This window comes from Lynx rufus, unplaced genomic scaffold (assembly GCF_022079265.1).
Source record: "Lynx rufus isolate CCGP_SWC_20201006 ecotype Redwood Valley unplaced genomic scaffold, mLynRuf1.p SCAF_4, whole genome shotgun sequence".
Lineage (NCBI taxonomy): Eukaryota > Metazoa > Chordata > Mammalia > Carnivora > Felidae > Lynx > Lynx rufus.
Window position 1 is genome coordinate 28,461,201 of NW_025814856.1, and position 17,284 is coordinate 28,478,484.

The 17,284-nt window shown below is 39.1% G+C and overlaps 1 pseudogene; it reads left to right on the forward strand.

The window, feature by feature from the left end:
- The first annotated feature begins 342 nt into the window (after nucleotides 1–342).
- LOC124523331 (60S ribosomal protein L10a-like) lies at nucleotides 343–962 on the forward strand (annotated as a pseudogene).
- The last annotated feature ends 16,322 nt before the right edge of the window (nucleotides 963–17,284 follow it).

Sequence of the window (17,284 nt, forward strand, 5' to 3'; positions counted from 1 at the left end):
TAAATAAGCATTAATTACTTATAAAAGAATGCCAAATGATGGGGCCCCTGGGTGGCTCAGTCAGTTAAGCATCCGACTTCTGCTCAGGTTATGATCTCAGAGTTCATTAGTTTGAGTCCCCCCATCGGGTTCTGTGCTGACAGCTCAGAGCCTGGAGCCTGCTTCGAATTCTGTGTCTCCCTCTCTCTGCCCCTCCCCCACTCACACTCTGTCTCTAGCTGTGTCTCAAAAACAAATACACACTAAAAAATTTTTTTAAAAAGAATGAAATAAATAAATAGAGAGAGAGAGAGAGAGATTCTGCTCTTTTGCAGTCACTGTGGCATACAAAGTCTCCTGTGACACCTCTACAAGGCAGTGGAGGCAGTCCTGCACAGGAACCAGTGGAAGCAACAGAAGTTTTTGGACACCATGGAGCTACAGATCAACTTGAAGAACTATAGCCCTCAGAAGGATGATGTTACTTGGGCACCGTCAGGCTTAAGTCCACACCGACTTCTCTGTGTGTGTTGTGGGGGGAGCAACAGCGCTATGATGAGGCCACAACTGTGGATTTCTCCCATGTGGACACTGAAACACTGAAGAAAAAGAAACTCAGCAAGAATAAGAAATTCATCAAGAACGTGGCCAAGAAGTACGATGTCTTTTTGCTTTGGAATCTTTGATGAAGAAGATCCCATGAATCCTGGGCCCAGGCCTGAGTAAGACTGGCAAATTCCCTTCCTTACTGACCCACAATGAGAACATGTGGCCAAAGGTGATGAAGTGAAGTCCATGATCAAATTCCAGACAAAAAACGTATTGTGCCTAATAGTGGCCGTTGGCCACGTGAAGATGATAGATCATGGACTTGTGTCCACTTAGCTGTCATTTCCCTGGTGTCATTGCTCAAGAAGAATTGGCACGATCTCTGGGTTTTATACATTAAGAGCACCATGGGCAAGCCTCAGTGCTTATACTAACGCACAGCGTAATAAACTCTACTCCCACCATTAAAACATACACACACACACACACACACACACACACACACACAGAGTTCATATATAATATTTCTGCAGGTCTTAGAATTAGTACTCTTGTGTTTACTTGAATATCTGACCCATCATTCTGGAATCAAAAAAAGAAGTTTATATTTTTAAAGATTAAGGATATTTCCACATGTTTAAGTGGGTAATCAGTTCCAATGTCTATAAACCTATAATATCATGTGTGAAAACAGAAATACATACATGAACACAATGTGTTCATTTAAAAAAATTTTTAATGTTTATTTATGTTTGAAAGAGAGAGAGAGAAAGTGCAAGTGGGGGAGGTGAAGAGAGAGAGGGAGACACAGAATCCTAAGCAGGCTTCAGGCTCCGAGCTGTCAGCACAGAGCCCAACATGGGGCTTGAACTCACAGACTGTGAGATCATGACCTGAGCCGAAGTTGGACATTTAACCAACAGTTGACCAAAGTCAACTGCTTTTCTACATGTATAATTTTCATAGCCTCTGAGTACTAGATAAAACCTTAAGATGATTGAACTCAGCCATACTTGCTCTTTACACAAAAGGGCATTGAGGTTCCAAAAGTTAATTTAGGGTGACCTGAATCATTTATCCAACATTACAGATAGATCCTGAACTCTCCTGACTCCTACGCCAATACAATTCCATCTCTACAAACTATCCCACCCAGTATTTTCCTATTAGCAAACTCTTCCGGCTCCTATGTCCTAGTACACGAGTATAAAAGGTTTGGGAATCCTTCCATATTGGGTTATGTACAGGCAAGATTTAAAAATTATAAAAAGAGAAAGATTTAGGCCTTTCATACCAAGCTACAAAGGGCAAGATATCTTCCTGTGAATTTCATAATCGTTAATATTTCTATTCACTAAACGTTTGCCAGAATACCTACTGGGTAGCCCCGAAGGATTTCAAGTTGCAGATGGTTCATTAGGATTCTTTGTTTATTTCAAATGGAAGAATTTACAGAGTACATGATTTATTAGGTAGCTCCAGCAGACACATCTGGTGCCCTGAGTCACATCCGTCTAGCCTTACATCTGATTTTAAACAGGTTGGAATAGACAATTCCATGCAAACTTGGATTTGTTTCACCTGATAGCATCCCACCTGTAGCCCACATAGTATCTCTCATTTCTTCCCCAAGCCTGTCTTGGATGCCAGTGAGAGTTTGCTTGGCTCTTATGTATGTGCAGGGGAGGAGCAGGGAGCAATCTTGACCAATGAACAAGAGTTAACGGATAAACATTCCTGCCTCCTGATCATTGTGTATAAAAAATTCTGGGGGCACGCCTGAATGGCTCAGTCGGTTGAGCGTCCGACTTTGGCTCAGGTCATGATCCCATAGTCCGTGGGTTCAAGTCCCACATCGGGCTCTGTGCTGACAGCTCAGAGCCTGGAGCCTGCTTCAGATTCTGTGTCTCCCTCTCTCTCTGCACTCCCCCACTTGCACTTTGTCTCTTTGTCTCTCTCTCTCTCTCTCTCAAAAATAAATAAACATTTAAAAAAAAATTCTGGGAGGCATTCTATGTGTGTCTTAGGATATTATAGTAGAATTAAGCTTTGTTGCCCACAATGGCAGCCACGAAACATCACCCTTATGCTTCTCCTTTTTCGTATTTTTAATCTCGTTCTTCCTGCTCCCTCATTCCTGTCCCAACATCACCTCTCAAAGAAACACGCACACAAGTCTTTGTCTCAGGGTATCATTTTGGAGGAACCCCAATCATATAGTGCTCAAACACTAAATTCCTCCACTTATAAAATGTCCCTGTTTCAAAGTTCTCAACTTTGGTTTCACATATGAAGGCTACTCCATAGCTTCAATTTCTATGGCACATTTTGCTAGACAGGAAAAGAACTATAATGGATGTGTTCTATTATGATGCCATCTAGTGGCAAGGATGAATCAAACTCATGGCATCCAAGTGACCATGTTGTAAGTACTAAATTTAAACCCTAGTAATTTCACATTACATGGGATAGATAGATGTATTCGAGAGCAGGCAATCTTACCACAATTCCACTGAAGGTCAAAAAGATAAATGTTTGTGACAGGATATTAAAAGGTTGGGATAATTTTATGATATGTAGGCAACACAAGCTAAGACAATGATAAAGATAATCAAATCTCACGCATGAAAAGGCAAAAGCTAATCGCCTACAAGGTCAGGTAGAGCTCTACCTCTATGTTTTGATTTAGCTGAGCATACAGTCATATTAAGCACACAAAGTTGGTTCACACAGTATAGTATCAGCCCCAACAGCCAGTGCTAAAGAGATCCCAGGGTAGAAATAAGCAGTAACATGAAATAATAGTAATAATAATAATAATAATAATAGCAGCTACCATTCAATGTATACTTATTATGTTCCAGGACCTCTGCTAAATCTTATATCCACATGACCTCATTTAATATTTATAACAACCCTAGAAGGTAGGTATTACTAATATACCCATTTTCATATGAAGAAAAAAAGGCTTAGAAAAATTAATAAAGTTCTCAAAGTCACACACAACTAGTGTTCTCTTACCCAGTTCTCATTTTATGCTGCATCACAAATCATGGCTAATTTTATGCCAAGTACATTGTTAGTGATTGTTATCAATAATGATCCCCCTTTTTACAGAGGGTGCTAAAACAGTAACAGTTAAATATCTTGCCCCAGGTCACCTAGAAATCAGTGGTCTGCCTGAATTAAGACTCCTTGGTCACTGGACTCTAGTCTAAACGTATCTTCTTTCTCTTGACTGGCTTCTGCCAGCAATTAATTTATATCCCTAAGCAAAAGATCTGATTGCCTTATCTTAGATTATGTAACTGAAAGTGCTATTATTAGAGAAGCTCTTCTACAGAACTATGAAAAAAAATCTATCCTAGAGAGTTTAACTCTGTGACATCTTCTGACGGTGAATTTCATAGTTGAATCAGGTTTAGGGTGAATCAGAGCTCAATGGCCAGCATATATTTTCCTAGCAGTTCATGCTAACACAAGAATCAAGGAGGAGATAGATTTACCATCAAAGGGCATATAGAGTTTGATCGTGATAAAAAATAGAATCTCCCCAGTCATAGGCACATCCTCTTAAGAGAGACAAAAAAAGCTTCTGGATTCTGTTGAACAACCATTAGCACAACTTGGGGTGAAATATTTAAACTTTCTGGACTTTAGTGTTTCATCTTTGAATAAGAAAAATGAAACCAATGCCACAGAGTGGTGATGAGGATTCATCTATATAAGTAACCAGGAATAACACCTGATACATGGTAGGACCTTCAATGATTTTGCTTTTCTTTTGCACTTTTTTTTTTTGCTTCATTAAGAATTCTAAATTGCTTATTAAAAAAAGTCTCAAAAAATGCTATCTCTCTTCTTCCTTCTTGTAGTCCAAAGAAGAAAAGCTCTCGTAGCAAGTTGGACACTGCATAGGACTTGAGAAATTAATACTTTTGGAGTATCTAGACCTGACCTTAGAGGACAATTTAGCAATATCTAACACCTTACAAATGCAAATAATGTTTCATCTACCAGTTCCACTTGTAGGAATTTTTCCTGCAGATAAATGATTGAGGTGCAGGGCTATTCACTACAGCATTAATTTTAACGGCAAAATATTTTTAAAATCTAAACGCCCATCAGAGGATTCATTATAGAGATTATGGTATGTGCTATATCTATAGATGAGCATAGTACACAACTGGAAAAAAATTCCAGAATACATCTTTTAAGTGAGAAAGAAGGCATAGAAAATTACACATAATATACTATTACTGTATTAAAAGGAAAGAAAATAAGTATATATTAATATTTTCTTGTATGTGCATATAAAAACTCTAGAATGATAGCTGAAAAATTGTGTTTTTTGGTGAGCAGGGTGGGAGCAAAATGAGTTCATGTGTGAAATGAGTGAAAAGGAGATTTTCACTGTTTTCCATTTTTCTTTCTTTTTTTAAGTTCTTATTTACTTATTTTGAGAGAGACAATGAGAGAGAGAGAGAGAGAGAGAGAACAACTGAGTGGGGGTGAGGAAAAGAGAGAAGGGAAAGACAGAATCCCAAACAGGCTCCACACTGTCAATGCAGAGCGAACGTGGGGCTCAAACCCATGAACCGTGAGAGCATGACCTGAGCTGAAGTCAAGAGGTAGACACTTAACCAACTGAGCCACCCAGACACCTCTGTATCCCACTTTTTCTAGACCAGTGGCAAAAATTCAATAAACTAATTAAAGTTTAAAAATATTTTAATTAGTCTTGTACCCACTTCCAAAAGATAACAAGATGTTCAAGAGTGTCATCTTATCTCACATACTTTCTAATAGTCAAATGGTTGAACTGAGCCACAAGCTACTAGATTTTTCCATAGAAAGACCATCATCACATCTTGGAGACAGAGAACTACCCACATCTATGACTACTTCAACTATTTCTATTTTGGTCACATTTTATTTTTCTGATGCTGGTCCAGTAACAGAACCATATGATGGCCATTTGTAGGGAAGCGCGGTTTCACCACTGACCTTTAACATAACTGACAACATATGCCACATACCCTTAATTTCCTCTTCAAGCAAACCTATAACACTTAATTGGACAGTGGATCACATCGCTCGCGTTTTTTACATGTCCAACTCTTGCATTTGTAATCAAACAGAAGTCAGAGGACCACATGATGAGCTCTCTTCCAGTGGTGCTCTATTTAGGGAGCACTTCCTTATTTGCACTCTAATTTTTCCACTTCGTATGTATACTTGAGCATGAAAACATTAGAGCAACACATTTCTTTTATGATGCCAGAGAGCCGACGCTTGACTCTCATAATGCATTCAGCAATATGACTTCCATGTCCAGACTTAATTTCTTGATTTCTTATACTCAACATGCTACTACCCAAGTGTTGCCCACCATGGCACACCACAGCACCAATTCACATAGATGCCTAGGCCACAGCCATTGGAGTCAGCCTTATTGCCTTTCTCTTGTACCCCACATCCGGCCTACCAACAGACCGTGCCAGCTCTACCATAGAACGTAAAAGAGCAAAGATTTGTAAACTAAACCATACAACCCGTGGGTCAAAGAAGATATCACTAGGGAAAATTAGAAAATATTTCAACCCGAAATATAATTAAAACATGAAAATTTGGGGGATCCAGCTAAAGCAATGCTGAGAAGGAAATTTAAAGCTTTAGGTGATATTAGTAAAAAAAGTCTAAAATCAAAGATTTAAGTTGCCATCTTTTTTTTAATATAATTTATTGACAGATTGGTTTCCATACAACACCCAGTGTTCATCCCAACAGGTGCCCTCCTCAATGACCATCACCCACTTTCCTCTCTCCCCAACCCCCAACAACAACCTTGTTCTCAGGACCCAAGAGTCTCTTATGGTTTTCCTCCCTCCATCTCTGTAACTTTTTTTTTTCCTCCTTCCCCTCACCCACGGGTCTTCTGTTAAGTTTCTCAAGATCCACCTGTAAGTGAAAACATATGGTATCTGTCTTTCTCTGGCTGACTTATTTCACTTAGCATAATACCTTCCAGTTCCATCCTAAGTTTCCATCTTAAGAATGTAAAAAAAGTGGGGCACCTGGGTGGCTCAGTCGGCTAAGCGTGCAACTTCGGCTCGGGTCATGATCTTGTAGTTCGTGGGATCAAGCCCCACGTCCAGCTTGGTGCTGACAGCTCAGAGCCTGGAGCCTGCTTCGGATTCTGTGTCTCCCTCTCTCTCTGCCCCTCCCCTGCTCATGCTCTCTCTCTGTCTCTCAAAAATGAACAAAAGTTAAAAAAAAAAAGAATGTTAAAAAAAGAGAAAATTCCATCTTAAGAATGTAAATAAAAGACCAAAAAAGAAAAAAAGCCCAGAAATCATGAATATCAGGAATAAAAGAAAAGTATCACACAGATCCTATAAACTTTAAGAGGATAATGAGGATATGTCACTAGCAACATTATGCCCATAATATTGACAAGTTATAGGAAACAAACAATTGTTTTAAGAACACAAGTTATAAAAAGTTAATAGAGGAGAAAATAAAAATTTAAATAGCCCAATAAGTAAGTACAAATGTAAAGCACAAAAGTAAAATAGTATTTATTCACAAATGACTTGCCTTTCTACATAGAAAATCAAAAACAATCTATTCTTTTAGAACTAGTAGAATTAATAAGTGAATTTAGCAAGATTACAGGATATGCGGTCAATATACAAAAACCAGTTTGTATTTCTGTATAATAGCAGCAATCAGAAAATTAAAACTTAAAATACCATTTCTAATAGCATAAAAAAAACATAAACACTTAGGAATCAGCTTAAGGAGGAAAACTGTACAACTTGTGCCTGAAAACAACACAACACTGCCAAGAGAAATTAAGGAAGTCACAAATAAATGAAGAGGCACAGCATGATTAGAAGATTCAATATTTCTAAAATGTCAGTTCTCTTCAAACAGAGCTGCAGATTCAACATTCCCAGACAGAATCTCCTCGGGATTTTTCTTGCAGAAACTGACATAGTAATTCTAAAATTTATTTGGAATTTCAAAGGGGTTAGGAATACCAAAACCACCAAAAATTTAAAAAGCAAAATTGAAAGACTCATCACTTGATTTCAAGACTTACTCTAAATGTACAGTAATTAAGACAAAAGTTTTGGGCACCTGGATGGCTCAGTCGGTTAAGCATCCGACGCCTGATTTCCGCTCAGGTCATGATCTCGAGGTTCGTGAGTTCAAGCCCCGTGTTGGGCTCCATGCTGACAGTGCAGAGCCTGCTTGGATTCTCTTTCCCTCTCTCCCTCTCTGCCCCTCCCCTGCTTGCTCTCTGTCTCTCTCTCAAAAATAAACAAACTTTTTAAAAAAAGACAAAAGCTGCAAGATTATTCAATGGAGAAAGAACGGGTTTTTTTTTTTCAACAAATGATGTGAGTCAAATGTACGTTGTGTAAAGAAAGATGGAACACAATCTCAATGTCACGTTATACATAAAAGTTTACTTGAAATGAAACACATGCCTAACCATAAAACTAAATTTTGTATTTCTAGGAAAAAAATGTAGAACACCTTCACAAAGTTTTCAGGTAGGCAAAGATTTCTTAGGCAGATTTAAGAATCATTAATCAAAAGGGAGTTTTTCCCAATATTCTAATTTTGGCTTGAAAACTCAAGTTTTATTATTGGCAACAAATGTATCCGTTGTTTTGGAAAAGACAGGCTCACATTGTTCATTCTTAAGAAAATTTTTGTTAAAATGTCTGCCAAACACCTAAGTCTAACCAACCACAGTTTGTTCCACGACAAAAACAGCTAATAGTTCAGCTTGCAACTCAAACCATCACCCAAGTGTTCCCCAGCCTAGACCCAGCCAATGAACCTTGTTATGCAGCATAAATAAGTACTTTATGCAAAGTTCCCAGTTTTATCACACAGAATATTAAAAAGACTTGTATTCGTGAGTGGAGATGTAATAAAAACTATTTATACTTTTTAAAAAAAACAGTCTGTTTTTAACTCTTTTAAGTTTATTTATTTTGAGAGAGAGAGAGAGCACAGCAGGGGAGGGAAAGAGAGAGAGAAAATCCTAAGCAGACTCCATGCTGTCAACACAGAGGCCTATGTGGGGCTCAAACTTACAAACTTTGAGATCATGAACTGAGCCGAAATCGAGAGTTGGACACTTAACTGACTGGGCCACCCAGGCACCCTCCAAAAACACATTCTTACATGAAGCTGTCTTCTTTTTAATTTTTTTAAATGTGCATTTATTTTTGAGAGGGAGACAGAGTGTGAGCAGGGGAGGGGCAGACAGAGAGGGAGACACAGAATCTGAAGCAGGCTCCAGGCTCTGAGCTGTCAGCACGGAGCCCAACGGGGGGCTCAAACTCATGAACCATGAGACCATGACCTGAGCTGAAGTTGGACGCTTAACCAACTGAGCCACCCAGGCGCTCCTTCTTCTCCTTCTTCTTTAACTGTGATTGTATGGCAGTGAGGAATACAGTTATCAAGGAGAGCTTGGGGCCGCTTCCTTGATTCATGCTAAGGCACCAACAGTTTTACCCACTCTTGCTTTTGCACCATTAGTGCAAATGTCGATACTGTGAAGTAAGCAAATAGCGTTTTAGTATTATAATGAAAATTCTTTTGACCTTATGAATTGCCAGCGGTCTGCCGATTTTCCGAGATACTGTTCTAAGAGATAGAGAAATACATGTAAAGGCCTGAAGGAGACTGATTAACTAAAGCCATAAGATCGGCTGCAATTTACATTTGTTCATTCAGTTAAGTAATTAGTAAGTGTCTACTATGTTCCAGGCACTGCTGGCACCAGGCATATAGTGATGAACAAATTAAGTCATGTCTTTTCTCAAGGAGATTTCATGTAGGCAGGGGAGTATGTAGGCTAAAGGGTGGGAACAGAGAAGAAAATACACTAATTAGTCCATTACATGAATATATTACAATTTGTTTATCCACTTACCTATTAAGAGGAATTCAGGTTGTTTCCATTCTTGTTATTAAGAATAAACATGATATGAACTTTTGTGCACTAGCCTCTCTCTCTCTCTCTCTCTCTCTCTCTTTTTAAGTAAGTCCAAAGTCTCTTTTTGGACGTGTGTTTTTGTTTCTCTCAGCAGATAACTAGCTGTGCAATGGCTGGGTCACAGAGTAGATAAATGGTTCTCACCATAGGATGATTTTGACAATGTCTGGGGATGTTCTTGTCATAACTGGTGAGACTCTTCTAGTGGATGGAGGCCAGGGATACAGTTCAATATCCTACAATGCACAGGACAGTGTCCATGGCAAAGAACGACCTGGTTCAAAATGTCAAAGTGTTGAGGTTGAGAAAACTTGGGTCAGATATATGTTTAAATATTAAGGAAACTTCTAAACTAGTTTCTAATGGGAAGTAGCAAGTTATGAGAGTACCAGTTGCAGAGAAAGGGCCAATTTCTAGAACTTTTTCATCATGCCAATAACTTCTGTGTCCATTAAGTAATAACTCCTCATTCCCACCACGCTCCAGCTCCTGGTAACCATTGTTCTTCTTTCTGTTTCTATGAATTTTCCTATCTTAGGTACCCCCTACAGGTAGAATCATACAGTATTTGTCCTTTTGTGTCGGTGTATTTCACTCAACATAACATTTTTGAGATTCATCCATGTTGTACAGGTGTCAGAAGTTCATTGCTTTTCTATTTTTTATTGTTGACATATATTTATTTTTGAAAGAGGGGTGGGAAGAGAGAGGGAGACAGAGGATCTGAAGCAGTCTCTGCACTGTGAGAATAGAGCCCGATGCAGGGCTTTAACTCATGAACCGAGAAATCATGACCTGAGCCGAAATCAAGAGTCCTCCACTTAACCGACTGAGCCACCCAGGAGCCCAGTTCATTCCTTTTTAAGATTAATATTCCATCGTGTGTATATAACGTACTTTGCTTATCCATTCATCTGTCAATGGACATTTCCATAAATAACATTGCCATGAATATTGTTGTACAAGTATCTGTTTGAGATTATACTCTCAATTCTTTTGAACATATGCTTGAAAGTGGAATTGTTGGGCCGTACAGAAATTCTATGTTTTACTTTTTGAGTAATCCTCAATAACTTTCAAGATATAAAGGGATTAGAGACAAAAAAGTTTCAGAACTGCTGTCCCAGAACATCCCAGCTTTGCCTGGATAACTCCTGCTTGTTATTCAAGATAAAGACAGGCATCATTTCTTAAGAAGAAAGTCAAGTCCACCCCTAGGTTGCCTTATAAGGCTGCTTTCTGCATGGCCTATACGTACCTTCCTCTTGGCTCTTAGTACACCATATTTGATCACCTGTTAACATCACTTTCCCTTCTCTGAACTATGAGTTCTTTGAAGGTGACACTCAGATCTCTTCCATTTGTGTACATGCTCAGTGTCTGGAATATAAGGGTTGACAAGAAATACAGTGACTTATCTTTGAAGGAAATTAAAGGTGATTATTTGAAATGCTCTATAGGAGGATTGATAAAGAATTTCACTCACATGTCACCTCCAATTACCTGGTAATGGCTGCTTAGAAGGCTGTGTTGAGAAGGATTCTGAGGGTACCCAGAGGTTTAGCAGAAAGAACTACAGGGACTAATTAGTGACGTAAGCAGGCTATAGAAAGATCTATACCTGGACTAGATGTTAAGTCCCTTTCAATTCCAACATGCCATGCAGGAAAATGTCATTATTTTTGTTTTCAAATCTCAGCTTTATTACTTTAATCTAAAAATCTGATACTTCTTTTATTAGTAAATTAAATGTGACTATGTTGCAAAATCCACTGGATAGAAACCACAAATATTCCCTCTTTAGTCTGCATCTCTACCCCTGGATCCTACCAAGATCAAAAGTTCCTTACAGAAGTCTTCATGGACTTTTACAAATACATCAATGCAATTTTATGATAATATAGGGCTGTTAGAGTTGAAATGACTCACACTGCTTTCATCTGGGGACACATTCCTTATCCTAGTAGCATTCAGACACAAATATATACAGCCTACATTTTCATTTTATTTCTAGTTTCATGTCTTTCTTTGGTTTTATTTATAAAAAGCTACACATTGTTAGGAAATGAAAAACATTCAAATATGTATTATTACATTATTTCTCCAATTTTTCCTGTTACAAATGGATATTTATTGGAGTTAAAAAAAATTACTGGCTCGGCTAAAAACAAAAAAATTACTGATGCCTTAGAAGAAAGACTAACAAGACATATTTGAACGGGGAGTCTGAAATCTTTATGGCCTCCATTTCAGAAAAAAAAAAAAAAGGAAGACACTTATAAATTAACTGTGAGTATGTTATTATCCATGTGGGTGACATAATATGTTGGTATATCACAGTATTAATTTATCAACAGATTGATCCATAGATGTTCAAATTGGACTGGAGATGTTACTCCCAGAGAGACCCTTTCATTTGTGCTGTTTAGATGTGTTCTAAGATTACTACGCTTCAGAGAATGAGCTATGTACTTATCTTAAACTCACCCTAGACAGTATGGAAACAATAAGTGAGGAACTGAGAATTGCAGGAAAATCTAAGTGATACTACCTTCATAAAGGAACAGAAAAAAACATTCCTAATTTCTTGAGGATAGAAGACAAGGATTGGGGATGCTTTCTTCATATGCATACACGTGGGGAACAGTTGACAAACAATAAATGTGATAGAAAGGCACAAAAAATACTGTCCTGAACTTTACAGCACTTTTTGCTTTTTAAAAACACGCTCGCATTCATTATTTCATTTTGTCCTCCCAAGAAACCTGTGAGGTAGATAAGACAGGTTTCATTATCTCCCAGATTTATCTAACACTTTCACCACGACTATTTATGATGGGGTTCATGGATCCAGGGAGAAGTATTCCTCGCATAATGGCTGTATCTAGTGACTCACAAGAACTGGAAAATGAACTAACGGGTATGCATTACGGGGAATAGGAATACGCTCTCTTCGCCTGGGAGTCAACTTTCCCTTATAAATATTCTACCAGCAAAATTGCCAATATAATACATTTGTTCTGCTGTGTTGATGTGGGGATTTCCAGACAAACCACTTTTGACTTGCCAGCACTGGAGATGACCATAAAAGGCGACCCCAAAGACTACGCATCAAACAACACCGGCTCATAATTTCTTAACGTCATTCATAACTCTTTCTCTTATTTAATTCTCTTGCTGGCCAGTAGAAGATCAAAAATTAAGAGAAGGGGAATAGAGAAGGAGAATTAGGTTAGATAGTGCAATGATTAGAAATTGCCTTGTGTAGGGGCGCCTGGGTGGCGCAGTGGGTTAAGCGTCCGACTTCAGCCAGGTCACGATCTCGCGGTCTGTGAGTTCGAGCCCCGCGTCAGGCTCTGGGCTGATGGCTCAGAGCCTGGAGCCTGTTTCCGATTCTGTGTCTCCCTCTCTCTCTGCCCCTCCCCCGTTCATGCTCTGTCTCTCTCTGTCCCAAAAATAAATAAACGTTGAAAAAAAAATTTAAAAAAAGAAATTGCCTTGTGTAAACAGAGTCCATGTTTCTATTTAATTTAAAGCTAATATATGTATTAATTATTCCATACCTTATCAGAAATATAAATGGATAATATTTATTAAATGCGTATAATATACCAAGCAGAGTAAAGAAACCTTATACAAATGTCTTTTAAAAATTCTTACTTATGGGCACCTGGGTGGCTCAGTTGGTTAAGCGTCCAATTCTTGATTTCAGCTCAGGTCACAATGTCACATTTTGAGGGTTCGAGCCCCGCATTGGGCTCTGCGCTAACACTGCAGAGCCCACTTGGGATTCTCATTCTCTCTCTCTCTCTCTCTCTCTCTGCCCCTCCCCCACTTGTGCACACACTCTTTCTCTCTCTCCTTTCTCTCAGATAGATAAATAAACATTGAAAAAAATTTTTTAATTCTTATGCATGCTCAAAATGATGGCTTCACAGGGGCTCTAAAATGCTATACTTGAATGGCTTTGAAAACAAAAATACAATTATTTGAAAACTGAAAACAAAAAATTCTTACGTAAAAATGTTGTTTATGGAAACACTAGCTCCAGCTCAGAATGTACTCTTTTATTACAGTGAATTGAAGGGGGTAGCAGACAGAGAGGGAGACAGAGAATTCCAAGTAGGCATCACACTGTCAGTGCAGAGCCCGAAACAGGGCTCAAACTCACAAACCATGAGATCATGACTTGAGCCAAAATCAGGACTTGGAAACTTAACCAACTGAGCCACCCAGGCACCCCTCCAGCAATTCATTCTTCAATACCATCTCTTCTCCTTTCTATGTTTTGTGGCCTAATGGTTAGAGGCTGGGTTCTGGAGTCACATGAGCTGGGATTCATATCCTAGCATTTCTCCTTTCCAACTGAGTGACCTTAGAAAAAATAATCTCTGTGGGCCTATGTGGGCCTGAGTCTCCTGATTTATAAAATAAAGACACTGAAAGGCCCCACCTAAGAGAGTAGTTGAGAGAATTAAACCCGTAGGACACAGTATCCAGGGGGTACTAGGTGCTTGATGCTAGGAGGCCTATTTACATCACTATAAAACATGGGTCTCGACCCTGACAGCAGATGACCTTATGAAAGGTAGAATACTCTCGCCTAAATGTCTTATATCCTGACATCTCTTCAGTCAGATACCAAGGTGGGTACATACCTGTATTGACTTCTGAAACCATGCCAAAGTTTAATGTAGCCTTTTTGTACCTTTTCTAATCAATTATGCCCGATCTCAATTCTACCATTGTACCTTACACTCAATTACTTATCGTTCTGCACAATCGTTCCTGTCCATTATTTTGTTTTGTCTCAGAGAATGAACACCTGGAGAATGGGGATCTTCTACTTAATACTAGCTTCTGCTCCTCTAGTGCTGCTGAAATGAGGTTAAGTTGATTGACTAAGACTTCCACAGGGTTAATAACCAAAATACACTGCAGTCTGAATTTCTTGGGTGTATTTCGCCATTGGACCATGTTGACCACTTAGGTCTTCTTGAAACTTTCACTTTCTGATATGCAACTCTGGACCAATTCTCCTCCTGCCCACCTCTCTATTTCTTCTTCTCCTTCTCTCCCCTAACCGCCAAACATTAGTATTCCCAATGGGCAGCAACTTAAAGTAAAGAAGTAGTTCTCTCTGTGTTGATGTAGACAGATTTCCCAAATATCTAGTGAAATGGGAGAAAAAAGTGTTTTCACCAATAATTGACTCTGTTCCTTGTTTAGTTTTTAAATATCCTAACCATGGAAATGTGTATTAGTTTCCCAGGGCTGCTACAACAAAGTATGTACCAGAGACCGGATCGGTTAAGCCACAGAAATTTATTCTCTCATAGTTCTGAAGGCTAAGAGTCCAAGATCAAGGTGTCTATAGGGTTGGTTCCTTTTTGGAGGCTCTGAGGGAGAAACTTTTCCTTGCCCTCTTCCTCACTTCCAGTCCCTTCTGGAACTTCTTCGCATTCTTTGGCCTGTAGACTCATCGCTGCTCTCTCTGCTGTCTCTGCCTCTGTTGTCACATGGCATCGCCCTGTGTGTCTCTGTCCTCACACAGCATTCCTTTCTTCATGTGTCTGTGTCCAAATTTCCAAATTTCCCTTATTTTATGAAGACACCATACCCTAAGCCAGTATAACCCTATTAACATTTAAAAATAATTAAAAGCAAAGCATATAGTTATGGGTTGTATAGTGTCCCTCAGAAAGATACCTTGAAGTCCTAACCCCCAGAATCTGAAAATGTGAACTTATTTGGAAATACATTTGCAGATGTAATCAAGTTAAGATAAGGTTACACACATACACAGATATATATTTACATATTACATAAGAATTAATATGCTGCAACTTTCTGTCCTGGCTCTTCCTTCTCTATCCCCATCCTGCCCAAAGACATCCAGGCGGGAAAACTGGAAGTCCTCCCTTGGGGTCTCCTTCATCCCCACCTGGCTGATTCTATCTCATTAATATCTCTCAATCCAAGCCCTCCTTCCAGCCTCCTTGGGCTGTGCTTGAGTCCAAGCACTCATCATCTTTTACCTGCACCATTGCAATCACTTATTAATTGGTCCCCTGGCATCCAATCTTGACCCCTGAAATCCATCACTTCCAGGGTAGCTAGACTTATTTATATAAAATGCAAATTAGGTAAGTTGCCCTGCTGCTTAAAATCCTGCCCTGCCTCCTTTCCCTCCAGCTCCTAATTGACACATCTGACCCTCATTACCTGCCCTCCCCATCCCTTCAGCCTTATCTCTTGCCTCGCCTTGCCTTCAACACTAAACTACTAATATCAGTGGCTTGCAGATTCTGGTTCACACTTCTTTTCCTATGCTGTGCTAGTCCTCTACCAGGAATGTCCTGCCTCAGCCTAAATTATGTCAACCTTCAGGATGCTTTCCAGGTGGGCCATGTCCTCCATGAAGCCTCTCTATCCCAGGTGAGGGATATGTGTGTGACCACATGTGTGACCAAGCACCCTCAGCACACTGATCTCTTCAACTTCCTCAAATATATTAAATAGCAAATTCTGTCTGCCTCTCTGACTGTATATCTTAAACCATGTATCTGTAGTGTCTCCCCCGTCCCTGGCACAAAGTAGGTGCTAAAGAAATGTTGGTCAAGTGAACAAAGGAAGGTATACTTTATTATTAAAGAATTTCCACCAACTATTAATTAACAAAAGGATAATTGACCATTTAATAATATTTTAATAACATCACAGAACACTTTTTTTCAACATAATACTTAATTTTATTTTTTTAATTTACATCCAAATTAGTTAGAATATAGTGCAACAATGATTTCAGGAGGAGATTCCTTCGTGCCCCTTACCCATTTAGCCCATCCCCCCTCCCACAACCCCTCCCGTAACACTCTGTTCTCCATATTTATGAGTCTTTTCTGTTTTGTCCCCCTCCCTGTTTTTATATTATTTTTGATTCCCTTCCCTTATGTTCATCTGTTTTGTCTCTTAAAGTCCTCATATGAGTGAAGTCATATGATTTTTGTCTTTCTCTGACTGACTAATTTCACTTAGCATAATACCCTCCAGTTCCATCCACGTAGTTGCAAATGGCAAGATTTCATTCTTTTTGATTGCCGAATAATACTCCATTATATATATATACCACATCTTCTCTATCCATTCATCCATCGATGGACATTTGGGCTCTTTCCATACTTTGGCTATTGTTGATAGTGCTGCTATAAACATGGGGGTGCATGTGTCCTTTCGAAACAGCACACCTGTATCCCTTGGATAAATACCTAGTAGTGCAATTGCTGGGTCGTAGGGTGGTTCTATTTTTAGTTTTTTGAGGAGCCTCCATACTGTTTTCCAGAGTGGCTGCACCAGCTTGCATTCCCAAGAACACTTTTTTTTATACAGAGCAGAGTTTCTCAGCCTTGGCACTATTGACACTTTGGCCTGATAATTCCTTGTTGTAGGAGCTGTCCTGAGCATTATAGGATGTCTAGAAACATCACTGACCTCTACCTATAGATGCCAGTAGCTCCTAGTCTCTAATTGTGACAACCAAAATGTCTACAATCATTGTCAAATATCCCCTGGAGGGACAGAGAAGACAAATTCAGCCCCAGTTCAGAAGCACAGGTATATACTGATGTTCAATATAGATTTTGAATTTAATTACACCTATAAAGGCAGGAATTCCCATAACATTTCATTTGGTCCCTCAGGATATCAATTACCTTTTGTAAGAGTGAA